General features: G+C 42.2%; 1 protein-coding gene across 1 annotated transcript in view; it reads right to left on the minus strand.

Annotated features, from left to right (window-relative positions):
- The window catches only part of ARMH3 (armadillo like helical domain containing 3), a 177459-nt gene that overhangs the window by 107960 nt on the left and 54522 nt on the right, over positions 1–14977 (minus strand). The gene's annotated exons all lie outside the window — the stretch shown is intronic.

Consider the following 14977-nt stretch of genomic DNA (forward strand, 5'->3'; position numbering starts at 1 on the left):
TTTGGATACCATTAATTTATTATAAAACAGAAACATGAAAATTATTTACATGATGAAATATTTAACAACTTTAATGGCAGCTTCACTTGATGCCATTTCAAAAATGATTTTTTTTCAGTCTACATACTTTCCAAGAACGTTACCATCTCTAAGTAAGAAATAATCCTTGTCAACTAGAACTACTTTAGTGCCTCCACATTCTGAAAGAACTTAGTCTCCAACTTCCTAGTTGGATCTCTAACTAGTTGAATCTCTCCAGCCTTCCCTTTAGAGCCGGATCTAACAGCTACCACTGTTGCTTGTAATACTTCTCCTGGAGATTGTTCTGGAAGTATAATGCTTCCATTGGTTACAGCTTTGGTTGCCCTCCTTTCAACTAAAACTCAAAGGGAAGGAAACTTTCTAAAGGCCTGTCCTGCTGTGACTCCGGGCACCGCAGTGCGTACTCTGCTCTGGAGCTGCCACGTCTCAAGGAGACCCACAGTCCCACCTCTTCGTGCAACTTCTTAAATAGCAAGTAAGCTTGCAAATCTGACTATAAAAAGGACATCTTAGTATTCCAGATTTACTTACCACATTTGCTCAATTTATAGATTAAAATGAAGAACCCCCTCTCACCCTACGTGGCTAGCATGTCACGTCACTAAGTTTTAGTTATACATTTGTTTCAAACACCATGGTTAAGAGGGACATCTTTCAATTCTAACCGGTCACCAGAAATTCCAACGATATTGGACTTCAGCTCTAGACAGGAAAACAGCTCGTGAAGAGAAAAAAAAAAGCCCTTAACTATTCAAACAAAAGTACAACTTGCTCTGTCCTCTCTCAACCATGACAACATTTACCTAAAAGGTCCCCTTTCTGTCTGGTAATTCTTAATGAGGATTAAAACCCAAGCAACCTCAGCTAAAAGACTGACTGTTAAGTCTCTAGCTTAACATGTAGGTATAAAGACATTTTTGCAAATAAATATTAAGCATAAATCACCAGTCGCCTTGTACTTTTTCACCCGTAATCACGAAATAAATCCTACTTCTGCGCCCATCATGACTACTGTCCCTGTACCTACCTCCCCTACTTGATGGGAAACCTTACAGAAGGAGCTCAGCAGCTGCAACCAATCGGCGGTCCTTCTGTCTTCTCCCCCTCAAGCCTCTCTACTCCCACAGATACAAAAAAAGGCTTGACCTCTCCTTTTCTAAGACCATACCTGCTTCTTTGCCAGCAAAGAAGTCCATTCTCCCATGCTGTCTGAGCTTTGTGTGAAGTTTACTACCCCTCGAGAAAAGATGTTAGCTTTGATTTGAAACAGCAGGCAATGATGAGTAGGAGTAAGACTCTCCAGACACTTGCCACCTGCCACACAACACCCCTTACTCTCAACCTCTGAAATCACAGGTACAGTAAAGAAACAGCAGGCAAGGAAAAGTACAAGAGCCTGTCTACGTTCTGTTTCTAAAGCCTGAATCTTCCCCTCAAATAGCAAAAAAGCCTTGCTAGAGATGAAGGTGATAGGCATCCTCATTTATGAACTCTTCACCCTTACACTGACTCCAGTTCTCGGAGATTTCATAATGGAAAGGCAAATGACAGGCAGGTGGCCCTTTTGATGTTGTCTGTTAACAAGCAATCTGTTGGACTAGACCCAAAAGAAGCTCCATAGGAGCCCATTCTAGATCACACAACCTGCTTAACTCCTACCAGGAGCTCAGAGAATGAAGGGGTCTAGCTGAAATCCACATAAAAATGACTAAGCTAGCCCAAACATCTATCTTCAATGAAGATCAACTTGCTGAGTTATTTAAGGATTGCCCACACCACTCCCTACCCCCAGAGCTCGGACAAGCCCTGTTAATGGATAAATAACCTGACAATCAGACTCTATAAATTCACAAGAGACAAGAGAAAAGGATGGGTAGAGCACCTGGCACTCTACAAAACATAATGGTTGGAGAGAGACAAAGCAGCTTTTGCACACATCCAATCAACGAGGACTTTTGTCCCCAGCACACACAGCAAAAAGATGCAGCCTCAGCAGTGGTTATGTGGTAATTAAGGGGCATTCTGAGAAAAGGAAGTGGGAACAATGATTTATTGCTTCTCTGCTGGACTACAGCTAGTCTTGATCTCTGGGATTCAGAGCCAGGGATGACAAAGTGATAAATACAAGGGGAGGAAGAGAGCAATTCTGCCACAGACCAAGAGGCACCCTGTGTCCCAACTACCACAGACATCAGTGGAGCCAAACAGCACTGAGAAGGAGAATCCAGCACTGCGATGCTGTCAGCACCAGGGAGAACCCGCATTCTACCCCTGATAATTCAAGCAGACCCCGACCTGCCCCCACATCCCAAAAAGGCCAGGGTCTTCTCACCTGGAGGTAGTCATTCTCTAGAGGAAATTTAATAGGCAGAGAAAATGAACAAAGCAACCTTAAAATTGGCTCCCACAAACCTCTGACATCAGGGACCACAATTCCTCAAGAGGGAATGCCCCAACCTCCCGTGGAATAGTGCTTTCTTTCTCCTTCATCATCGCCCTGACTTTGCACTCACTCTGTCAACTGTGTGGTGTCCCCTACAACACACACATAGTGTGCTATCCTTTGACCTGATGTGGTGGGAGTTCTAAGTCTGTGAGGTTTCTTTTTTTTTTTTTAAATGTTTTTATTTATTTTTGAGACAGAGAGAGACAGAGCATGAGCAGGGGAGGGGCAGAGAGAAAGGGAGACACAGAATCTGAAGCAGGCTCCAGACTCCCAAGCTGTCAGCCCAGAGCCTGACGCGGGGCTCGAATTCACAGACTGTGAGATCATGACCTGAGCTGAAGTCAGATGCTTAACCGACTGAGCTGCCCAGGTGCCCCTGTGAGCTTTCAATATAGTTGATTTTTGGAACTAGAAAGGACCCTGGAGATCATGAATCCAGTTCCCTTGTTTTGGATAAGAAAACACTTCCTCCCCTCCCCACCCACCCACCCCAAGGAGCTGGTGACTAAGCTGGGACTAAAACCTGGTCTGCGGTTTAGTGTTCTTTCTGCCATTCCATTAAAATTAAATAAAGGTGGATTAAATAAACTCCAAATGGAGTTTTATGTTAAAGGAAAAGACACTTAGCTATAAATGGTGTGCTTAGATTTGCTGACTACACTGTTCCCAACACTTCTCTAGACTCTAGTTTATAACTTTCTCTACCTACTCGCTATTCCAGGTTATTTTCACATTTTTGGTCCACTTTTTCTCTTGGTCCTGAGCTACTTATTAGAGTACAGGTGTTTAATACCTCATTATTACCTCTCTACTGTCCATTTGCAACACTAAGACTCCCAAGCAGCTTCTCTCAGCATCAAACGCCTTAGCAGGACCTCTGTATCTGCTCTCATTGTTCTCTACAGCTCACCTCTCACACACCTCTATCCCCTCTTCTCTGTTTCTGCTTCCTTTGTAGTATCTTGAAAAAGAAAGAAAGAAAGAAAGAAAGAAAGAAAGAAAGAAAGAAAGAAAGAAAGAAAGAAAGAGAGAAAGAGACGGAAAGACGGAAAGAAGGAAGGAAGCCAGCATGCAGGGGGACGGAAGGGGAAGGAGAAAGAGAGAGAGGAAAGGGAGAAACATCACTGTCAACTAAAACTGTGCCTATACCCCTCACTCCTCACTCAGCTCTGCCCCCTTTAAAATTAAATACTGAACATGGAATGTGATTGGATCTGGATTTTAAAGGGAGCCAAGATCCCCTTTCTTTATGCAAGATCAGAACAAAAACAAAACAAAAACACTGGTATAAATAATTAGCAGCCAGGCTTATTCATAAGCTGTTATGGTATAGAGTTATGCACAGGATTTAACTGCAGACCAAAGAAGAGAACAGCTTGATGTCAGCCAGGGACAGGTTCAAGGACAGTAGAGAACTGGCACTCGGGATCTCAGTGCCAACACATAAGTAGCACAGAGCTCATGCTGGCTGGCTCCTGGTTCACCACTCTTCACACACATACACATATTTTTAGAAAACTGCCCTTTATATCTATCCACTTGTCTACTTGGTGTCGTCTGGGCACATGACCAGCCAAACTGTTCCACAGACAGTCACAGAAGTAGTAGTACATAGAGAGAAGAGTTAAGATAACTATAAAAGATAAGGTGTTGGTTGTATAAACATAGCGTTGTTAATTAGTCTTTGTAAGAGTTTGGTATCAAGTACATGTTGTAGTCATTGTGGAGATAAGAGGGGAAGGATGTACTTAAAAAAAATCTAACCTTTTAGTTTATCATGTTTCCATCTTTTTAAGGTTTTTATTTATTTATTTTGAGAGAGAGAGGGACAGCAGGGGAGGGGCAGAAAGAGAGGAAGACAGAATCCCAAGCAGGCTCCGTGCTGTCAGCGCAGAGCCCAACGTGGGGCTTGAACCCGTGAACCATGAGATCATGACCTGAGCTGAAACCAAGAGTCAGATACTCAACCAACTGAGTCACCCAGGTGCCCCCATGTTTCCATTTTTTAAATAAATAGTTTTTGAAGGGGGAGAAGAGACTACACCACTCTTCCTTACCAAAGACTTGACCCTTAGTCTAAGATATTTCCAAAGAAGAAGGGCCCACGTTATAATAACTCAACACTGTGTAAATAGTTTTGCCCATTTGAAGAGCAATGGTTGCTCATCCCCACAAAACAGAAGGGCACAGCTTTTGGATGCAAAGTGAAAAAAAGTCAGTCACAAAAAGATAAATACTAAATGATTCAATTTATATGAGGTACCCAGGTTGGGTAATTTACGGAGACAGAAGGTAGAATGGTGGTTGCCAGGAGTCGGGGAGGGAGAAATATAGAGTTATTATTTAATGGGTACAGAGAGTTTCAGTTTGGGAAGATGAAAAAAATTCTGGAGATGGAAGGTGGAGATGTTTGCAACAATGATGTGAATGTACTTAATGCCACTGAATCATACACTTAAAAATGGTAAATTTTATGTTATGTATGTTTTACTAATTAAAAGCAAATAAAAGGTCAATGCTTTTCTTTCCACCAACACAAGCATGAGCCCTACAAACACCCATCAAAACTTTCTATGTACTCAGCATAAGGGACCAGCTACACTTTACATCACAATACATATATATAGTATGGAGTACCCAGCCAAGCATGCAAAGATGTTTCCTCTTTGATGGGTTAAAGAAAAAGAGCCAAATATACACAATCAACAGAGAACCATGGACTCTTGGGCAGGAATGAAAAGTCAAAATGAATCCTGAGTAGCCTTCAAGATAACACTATGGCAGTCTCCAGAATAATGATCAAAGTTCACAATCAAAGCTACCAATGCACTTAAGTACCAACAATATTCTAGGAAATCCTCAGGAATCCTGGATTAGACTCCTAATCTTTGCTAACACTACAAAAGGAGGATCCAGATACCTGGCTCCAAAAACTCTTAACCTACACAGAGTGGAAAAATAGAGAAGTTACGTCAGTGAAATACTTGAGGTATTATATTACACATCCTATATGTTTTAGCTGTAGGGAAATGGGTGCTCCATACACACTTGTTTCTTCATTGGAAAGTCTTTTCCACCAGGCACTTTGAAAACTTTGTTTCTGGGCTCTTTTTCAGGAACTACAAATTGGCTGCAACTGCTGCCTCTTTTAACTCTACTAGAGGGGCCTGTCAGTCTCACACTTAGGTTTGGCCGAAGCTCCCTCCCTTGGGGAGTCTTGTGCATCAAGTATGGCAACAGTGCACTGAAGTTCTGACTTCTGTATGAGACACATGTGGAATATAGGAGAGTGTACAGGTTCTGGGACTATCCACCTGAGAATCCTGCCACTGCACACAGGCCTCTCCCACCCCACAAGGAACCTGGTTTGCAGAGCTGCTCCTAACATTAATGTACCCCACATAATGAGGACTTGCCCAGATTTTTCCCTAAACTGCTTTGAATTCAAGGAGAGAGTAGCAGCAAACTGTGTTGTCATGTAGAAGAGTAGAATGAATAATGGATACGGGAACTTCTCCAGGACTACAACCTGTCCCCCACATTAAGGTAAACCAGATGCAGAGAACAAGCCAACTACAGGAAGACACAATTAAGTGGTAGCTCAGATGCCTGCCTCAGAGAAGCAGAGGGGAGGTTTAATCACAAAACCAAGTGAATGAGATTTAAATAATATTAAAAACAGGAAGGAGACAGAGAGCCTCTAGCAGAGTACAAATAAATGTCTCAAAAGAATCAGGTCAGAGAGCTCTCTGCCTGTTTGAATAGCTTAAACATACTATGATAAAAAAAGAGATAGAAAGCAAAGACAAGACTCAACGAGGCCCCATTTTCTGGCCTGGCCTAGAGTTAGGATGAGACTCCACAGATCCAAATCAAACCAGGTTCATTTGGGGAAATGGGTAATTTCACAGTGACTGATAAAAGAGCAATATTAGCATCTCACTTGCTTAGAAGAAAGGCAGAGGAACTCCAAGGACAGGCTAGAAATAGCACTAGTGTAACAAGCCAATGCCTCCAAAACCCCAGAGGCACTATAAACTCTAGCCAATTCCACCATCTCTGGACAAAATCACCGATTACCCAAGGACACTGCCAAGAATCAGCAGGCTCACTGTCAGTGAGCAAAGTGGCACGGGAAGGACTTAGAAGCCAATACCTACCAACAGAATAATTTTAAGATACACCAGGTGGCCTCTCAGAATATTGGCATCTGTCTGGCTGCAAACCCAAGCACCTCACTAAAAGAGGCCAATGAATCAAACAAGAGAATGAAATGGCTTTGGTTGTGCATTATGAGCCTCTCCAGGTGAACAGAACACAAAAGTTAGTATATCCAGTGGGAGGACTCTGGGAAGACAGCACAGTAGGAAGTACCAGGAAACTCTCTCCCTACCTAGACAGTAACTGCAGTAGCAGAATTTGTCTGATGTTAACTACTGTGGAACTCTGAAGTCTGGTAGAAGTTGGCAACTTCTGGGGAAGACCTGGATGGTAAGTTTTGGTTAATTTTGGGCAATCTGAGCTCTTACCACAGAAGCAGCTGTCCATCCCCCACTTGCTCCCCACCAGCCATGTGGCAAGCAGCTATGCACTTGGTCCTGCAGCAGTCTACAGGAGCTAAGGTGGGCAAAAAGGACCCTGTCCTCCAAATACTGGGGATCTGTGCTCTGATAGCTGATTGTTGCTTCTGATTACAGAGATGCAGAGAAAGCAGGCAGCCATTATTGTTGTACCTCCCCTCACTGATGGGCAAGCCCTGTCCCATGCAGATATATTACATCCACAAGATTTAAAGGGCCAAGTGCCCCTTTTTTCTCCACCTTCATTTCTTTTGTCTTTCTCCTTTTGGGAGCCAGACATTAAAGACTAGAACATTCAAAAACAATCACATAGGGGCACACGGGGGACTCAGTCAGTTGAGTGTCCAACTCTTGATTTCAGCTCAGGTCATGATCTCACGGTTTGGTTCAGGGGACTGAGCCCCATATCAGGCTCAGCATGTAGCCTGACTGGGATTCTCTCACTCCCTCTCTCCCTGCTCCTCCCCCGCTTATGCTCTCTCTCGCTCACTCTCTCAAAATAAATAAATAAACTTAAAAAAGTAAAACAACTGCATACACAGGGAAAATTAAAAAGTGACTGCACACGCCCAAGAAAAGTCTCAGAAGAGAGTGAAGAAGACATAACGTTTATACTCGGGCTGATCCTGGGCAGAAGCAACCTACAAAAATAAAAATAAAAATAATAAACAAAAATAGTAACAACCAAAAATGCCAAGTCTGAGGGAGAATCTGATTTCTTAAACCTGAGGACATTACAGTAAGTGAAATAAGCCAGTCACAAAAAGACAAACACTGTAGGATTTCACTTAGTTGGGGTGCTTAGTGTAATCAAAATCATAAAGACAGAAAGTAGAACGCTGGTTGCCAGGGGCTGGCAAAGGAAAGAATGGAGAGTTCTGGTTTAATAGGCGTAGAGTTTTCGTTTTACAAGATGAAAAGAGTTATGGGAATAGATGGTGGTGATGGCTGCACAACAATGTGAACATTTAGCATCACTGAACTGTACATTTAAAAAGTTAAGATGGTGGGACGCCTGGGTGGCTCAGTCGGTTGGGCGGCCGACTTTGGCTCAGGTCATGATCTTGCGGTCCGTGAGTTCGAGCCCCGCATCGGGCTCTGTGCTGACAGCTCAGAGCCTGGAGCCTGTTTCAGATTCTGTGTCTCCCTCTCTCTGACCCTCCCCCGTTCATGCTCTGTCTCTCTCTGTCTCAAAAATAAATAAATGTTAAAAAAAAAAATTAAAAAAAAAAGTTAAGATGGTAAGCATTATGTGACTTTACCACAATAAGAAAAAAAAAGTACATCAATAGGCTGCACAGCTGAAGACTCCACAGTCCTCCAGATGAACTGGAAAAAAGAACAAATCCTCTCTTTATCATTTTTTTAAACTTTTATTTAAGTAAGCTCTACACTCAGGACCCCGAGATCTCCACACTCGTGACCCCGAGATCAAGAGTGGCATGCTCTTCTGACTAAGCCAGCCAGGCACCCCTACAAATCTTTTCTGGAAGTGGAAATTAGGTTCTATCTTACATTTTCCTTGCTGTTGAAGTGTAGTCTGCTTAGAAGGGAAAATAAGGTTCTCAGCTATCTCCAAGTCTCCGTTTACTTGGGGACACTGCAATTCTTCCAGTTACCACACACCCTCTTCTTTACCATGAAAATGAGCCCTGTGCTCTCTGTTTCTCTGGGAACCATGAAAGTTCCCAGATGGAACTCAGACTCTGGGAAATGCAGGATCCCATCCACCTCATTCCTGTGCAGCCGCCTGTAACCTTGCTCAGAAGCCACTGCCTTCTAGGGCCCTATACCACCTGCTTATTTTTTCCAGCACTGCCTAGCTGAAAGGTAGCCAAAATCATCACCCTTTAAGAAATCTAATAGTCAGTGAGACCGTGTCTCAGTGGGGGCATGTGATGTGGAACCTAGAACTTTACCTGCCAAAATGACAGAAACCAGTCACAGACCTATCCTGCTCACTGGAGATCTAGAAACAATGGCACCTCATGAAACCAAATGATATGTTCCTTTAGAACTAGTACAGGCAAAGCAACAAAAGCACAGCTACTCCTTCCTCTGTCTCTTTTAGTTGACAAGATGCTAATGGGCCTGTAAGAGTTGACATTTCTCTGGATAGGAAGTGACTTCATGTGCAGAGAAAAGAACAGAGATTTCTCACTCTTTTTAGGGGCTTTCTGGTGGGAATCTTTTTCTCCCTCTAACAGGCTAAACCTGTTAGAAATTCTTATCTTTTGCTTCTGCCAAGTTTCTGAGGGGATGAAAGAAAGAGTCAAAATAGTATAAATTTCAGATTTAGCCAAATGTGGTGATTTGAAGGAAAAAAAGAGTTTCCTGGCATTCTTTTTCAGTCCTGGGGCTTTCTACGCTGCTGTACAGAATCTTTCGTAACCAAATTATGGAAACAGAAAAATGCGTTCTAATGACCCTGTATTAAAACATTCTAAGAGGAATTGATTATCCACAGGAAGAAAGAAGCCTCCATCTTTTTGCACATGGAAGCTAGAGCACTCTTAATTAGGCACATCAAGCCTAGAATACATCTTGTAACATCTTCTCCTACATCAGAGAAAATTTGGGGGAAAGAGGAAGAACAATTTAAAAAGCAATTTTAAAAACAAAATAGCAACAGCAGCTGCCAAAATTCCTCTTCCCATCTACTCTAGCTGTTTACTGCTTGTCCTTCCCTCCTCCCTACACCTTCTTCAAATCTAAAAGAGGCAATATTGTAGAGTTATATAAGATGTCACCATTGGAGGAAGCTGGGTGAAGGGTGCGAGAACTCGCTATACTATTTTTGCAACTTCCTGACTCTATAATTATATCAAAATTAAAAATTTTTTTAAATTGAAAGTTTAAAAAAGAAACTAAACAAGAAAAAAAAAAAGCTGATAATTAAAAGTTCAAAGGATAGTTTCCCCAAATCAGGAAGGGCTGACAAGCTGTCAAAGTTATACTTATACAAGAATGCACAGATCTACCTAAGGCTCAGGTCAGTCTTTCTCTTGAAAATTTTCAGTCCTGTATGACAACACCTACAATGTAACAAGCTTCCAACAAAAGCCTCTCAATTCCCAGTCTCAAGGTATACCTAACCATGAAGTCACAGGCTTCTGCCAGCGATGAGAAAGCCAGCTGGATCCACAAAGCTGTGACACTCTCTGGGTTTTCCATATCTCCCAGTAGGTATCTAAAAGGTCAGGCCATGTACAATTTCTCTCTTTTTCACAAAGCTGTGAATGCTCTGGATGCTATTTAGCACAGTGAAGCTGAACAGATTGTTTTGGGGGCTTTAGGGGCCTTTCTTCCTGCAGGGAGGCAAATGTTGCCTAGTGATCTGCGTCTGAGCATAGAAGTCAGGAACTCTAAGTTCTAATCATGACTCTGCTTAGTATCTGGTTCCATGATCCTTAGCAAGGCACTTACCCTTCTACACCTCCACTCCCTTCCCCAACAAATGGTGATAAAAATAATGACATCACCAGGGATGTGGCAAAGTGAAAGGGTAAGAAGGACTGTGATCCATAGATAAATGTCGAGTATAAAATGTCAGTATAAATCTGCCTTTAAATCGACCCATGTTTTAGGACTATGGAAAGCTACACTGTTTAAATGCAGACTGCCTCCCCACTGCCCCTTCTGCCTGCAGAGGAAGTGAAAAAAGCTGACTCCACCCATGAAGCTTTGTTCAGGTCTTTTCCTCTCTAACAACTACATGCTTCTCTCTAAACATTCTGCTCATTCTTTGGTTAATGGCTTAGAAACCAACAAAGTTTCCATTTTTACTTAGTTAAAAGCAATCCATGTATCTGTAGGTAAGGAAGAAACAGACAAAGGAAAGTGAAATCACCCACCACTCCCTGTCACATCAACAATTCAAATAAAAAGGTGATGAAATCAGCTCAACAGAAACATGACAACAAACATCCTACTGGGTTCTATTATTGTTATCATTGTTGTTGTTGTTTTCAGGCAGAGACATAACACCACGCTACTTTAAGAGAATGTTGATTCATCAATTATGGAAATTCCACATGTCCACTTACCCATTTATTTATTCATTCAAATGTTTTCTGAACGCCTATTATAAGCCAAGTAGTGTGCTCAGGATAAAGCAATGATAAAAACACAGGCCTTGCACTATAGGAACTTTAAGAGGAAAGAAAGATATTTAAATAAATCATTATACAGACTTATGCAAACACAGCAAAACAATACAGTATGCTAAAATAGAAACCCAAAGTGCTGTAGGAAGACACAGAAACTAAGATATAGTGACCAGTGTGCTCTTTAGCTTAAGAAGTTCAGAGAGGAGACTGTAAAGGTAAAGTTCCCAGGAGGAATACAGTATGATCGGTAAATGAAAAATATTAAACCAGATAGTAAGATGTTCTGTGAAAACGGAATTAATTAGGAGGCCATGCAACCTAAAATTAAGACCGAGATTCAATTTTTTTTTTTAATGTTTGTTTATTTTGAGAGAGAGAGAAAAGGGAGTGTGCTAGCAGCTGGGGGTGGGGGGGCAGTAGGGAGACAGAGAGAGAGGGAGAATCCCAAGCAGAGCCCAAGGCGGGGCTCGCACTCACAAACTGTGAGATCATGACCAAGAGTCTGCTGCTTAACTGACTGAGCTACTCAGGCACCCCAAGACAGGGATTCTTAGCAAAGGATCATGGATGGCTTCAGGGGGGCCATGAATTCTCTAAAATTATATGCAAAATACATATGTACAAATGGGCATTTTTCTGGACACAAAGATCATTTTTCATTATATTCTCAAAGGTAAAGACCTATCTCCTAGAATCTGATCATAAAACCTAGTTTTCTATCCCTATAGAGAATAGATTTAAGACCTAATCTTTTACCTAAAATAGGAGATCTAGGCAGTCTAGAGGTCAGAGAAGGAAGAGCTTTTGAACTTTCTGTAACTTAGGGAAAAATAGTGATTGCTAAAAAGAGGGCAATGAGAGAGGCAGGACTTATCCCTTTCCCTATTCTATTTGAAGTTAGCCTAAATATATTTCCCCACATACTCAAATACCATGGTGACAGGCACCATATAAATAGACAATGGCAGCACGGAGTAGGTCAGGGCTTATATATGCAAAACCAACATATCAGGCAGGATCAAACCCCCAACTAATACAGCTGCCTTCTTGTCAACAAGACCAAGCCTAGGAATTCCATATGGGTATCTGGAAGGGGACTTCTGGCCACCTCCCCAATAACAAAGAGCAACTGACTATAGTCAAACAGCATAGGGATAAAATCATGATTCTAAGCACAGTGATACTACACACCCACATTCCAAATGACAAAAGGCATTTTGGGCCCTAGCCAACTGCTTCCGAGACACCCAACGGCTTCTGTGTGTCCAATCTAACAACACATGTCTTATCAGTTTTACTTACAAATAAAATTCATTTAAGTTTGCAGCACATGTATGTCAAGCATCTATACACATCAGCATATTTTCCAGCGTGAGGTTCAAACATCTCTAGCAAATCCCTAAACCTAGAAGGCAAAGAAAGAGTAAAGCATGGGCATACCAACATATGAGGGGTACTGCCAGCCAAGGAGTGGGTGGATCCACCACAGCCACATTTATATTCACTGATTGCAATATTATACATTATTATGGGCTCTGATGCCTCAGATTTAGTGTAGTATTTTGCAACTTTCCTTAACACCTGCTGCTCTCCATCTCACTGTACACTCCGTGTACGAACACACGGAGCCAGGGTTCCAGGAGGCTCACCCAGTCTCTATAGGAAAAGGACCTAACCTCATTTGGCAGAGAACTCTAGTACAAGTCCTATGCCTCAGGAACAAGAAGTCATCCAAGCATTACTACAATGACCCTCATAAACATCTCCTCTGAACCTATCAAGGACCACAGAATGCCAATCAGTCAGTCCTGGGATAGCACATAATTCGGACCAGAGCTGCACGTGACAAAGTACTCAAAGACTTAAAGTCACTGACCAACACAGAATAAAAGTGGTCTCCTGCCTCACAATTTCCTAGCCAGAATGGGGAAATGCTAAGGTCAAGAAAAGATAAGTACAAAAGACATTTTTAATCTCTTTAAAAGATAGCTGCCTCTATTTTTAATGTTTATTTACTTTTGAGAGAAAGAGTGCACAGTCAAGTGGGGGAAGGGCACAGAGAGAGGGAGACAGAATATCTCAATCAGGCTCCACAGTGTCAGCACAGAGCCTGATGTGGGCTCGGACCCACGAACTATGAGATCATGACTTGAGCCAGAGCCAAAACTAAGAGTCAGACGTTTAACCGACTGAGCCACACAGGTGCCCTGATAATTGCCTCTTTAAACAAAGAGGATGGCAATGTATTTTGGGGTTTACAACATCTGTACAAGTAGAATGTATGACAGCAGTGGCACAAAGGACAGGATACAAGGTGGAGGAAAGAGAGTAATGGAAGGCCCCGGGCCCCAGGGAGACAGACTAGGGTGAACAGTAAAAGGCAACATGATAAAGGCAATGCAACGAACAATGAGGAAGAGGACCACAGGTGATGAGGATGGGAGAAAAGCCAGAGAGATCCCAAGGACCAGAGACAAGACGGCTAGGATAAAAAATAAAGCAGAAAAAGAGAAAATCAAACCAGGAAAGAATCAAAAGCAGGCAAAAACTATTGCCACCAACTCGTTAATGTTACAATGGGTAATTTAACCCCAGTTACAGACATAAGCCATTTGTACACGTTGTAAGTCCTACAACTGTACCAACATCCATAGATTTGTATCATTTTTGTGTTTTCTCTTTAAACCTAACTTTTTAGAACCTAACAGTCATATAACTATCCTATAGGCAACCACAATACTCCTGTATATTAAAAAGAATTGTTTCTACCCAGGAGATTCTACCGCCTTTTAGTCATTTCAATCTCTTTTGATCTCTTTAGACCGTGTGATATTCCCTCAATCTCAAACTTTCACACAATCATACTCTTTTCTCCTAAAATACAAAAATGCCACTATTGCCACTTAGTGTTTTTCTCCTGTTCACCCTTCACTACCATTGGCAATAACTGCAAAGAACTTGCTAATCCATTAATTAAAGATCTCTACTTCCCATTATAGAGGACTAAATTTAGAAAGCCAAATTGGGTTGGGAGGAAACCATGTGTCACAACAAGTGAGATGAATTCCATGGGAGGGGGTGGAGTTACTGGCCTGTTTCTCATAAAGGCTCTGACACTAACACACCCTCCTCTGTTGAGAATACAGAGAAGCTCTCATGGGTGGGGCAACCATTCATCCACTGTAATCATCTGAAAAAGACTTTATTGTACCATCAGGTCACAAAAGTCACAGGACCTATCAGCAAGCAAATGCCTCAGGGAGCATGTCTCCTCTGCTTTCCTGAAACCTCCAATTTAGTTACACAAAAGAAAGGGGTGGCAAGCCAGCATTAATTGTACCCTTAGAGAAGAACCACTTCCCGCCAGCAGGGGTGGCTGTGACTTTACTGGGCTACCAAATGGATACAAAGACAAAAGTAAACACTGTAATTTGCTGTTTTTGTCTCTGGCACAGGGGGAGTGGTACAAATGACACTGTCTGTAAACAGTAATAACGCCAGATGTAACACAAAGAACAGGATTCCCCCCATCTCTCCACCCCCTCCCCGCCCCCTCTCCCTGTGACATTCCTCCTGAGATTACTCATCCTGAGGAAACACAGAAGACTCCCTATAGTCCATATGCTGCTACCACATGGAATGGAGGGAGAATCCAAGTTTGTACGGACTCCTCCTACCTCACTCTTACTCAAAGCAAGAATCATTAGAACTCAGATATATTCAATTGTTTCTACTGGCTAATAAAAAAAAAATATGGGGGAGAAAGAATTTGAGAGAAAGTATGGAACAGATATGTGGCA

The sequence above is a fragment of the Lynx rufus genome, unplaced genomic scaffold (assembly GCF_022079265.1).
Source record: "Lynx rufus isolate CCGP_SWC_20201006 ecotype Redwood Valley unplaced genomic scaffold, mLynRuf1.p SCAF_11, whole genome shotgun sequence".
Classification (NCBI taxonomy): Eukaryota; Metazoa; Chordata; class Mammalia; order Carnivora; family Felidae; genus Lynx; species Lynx rufus.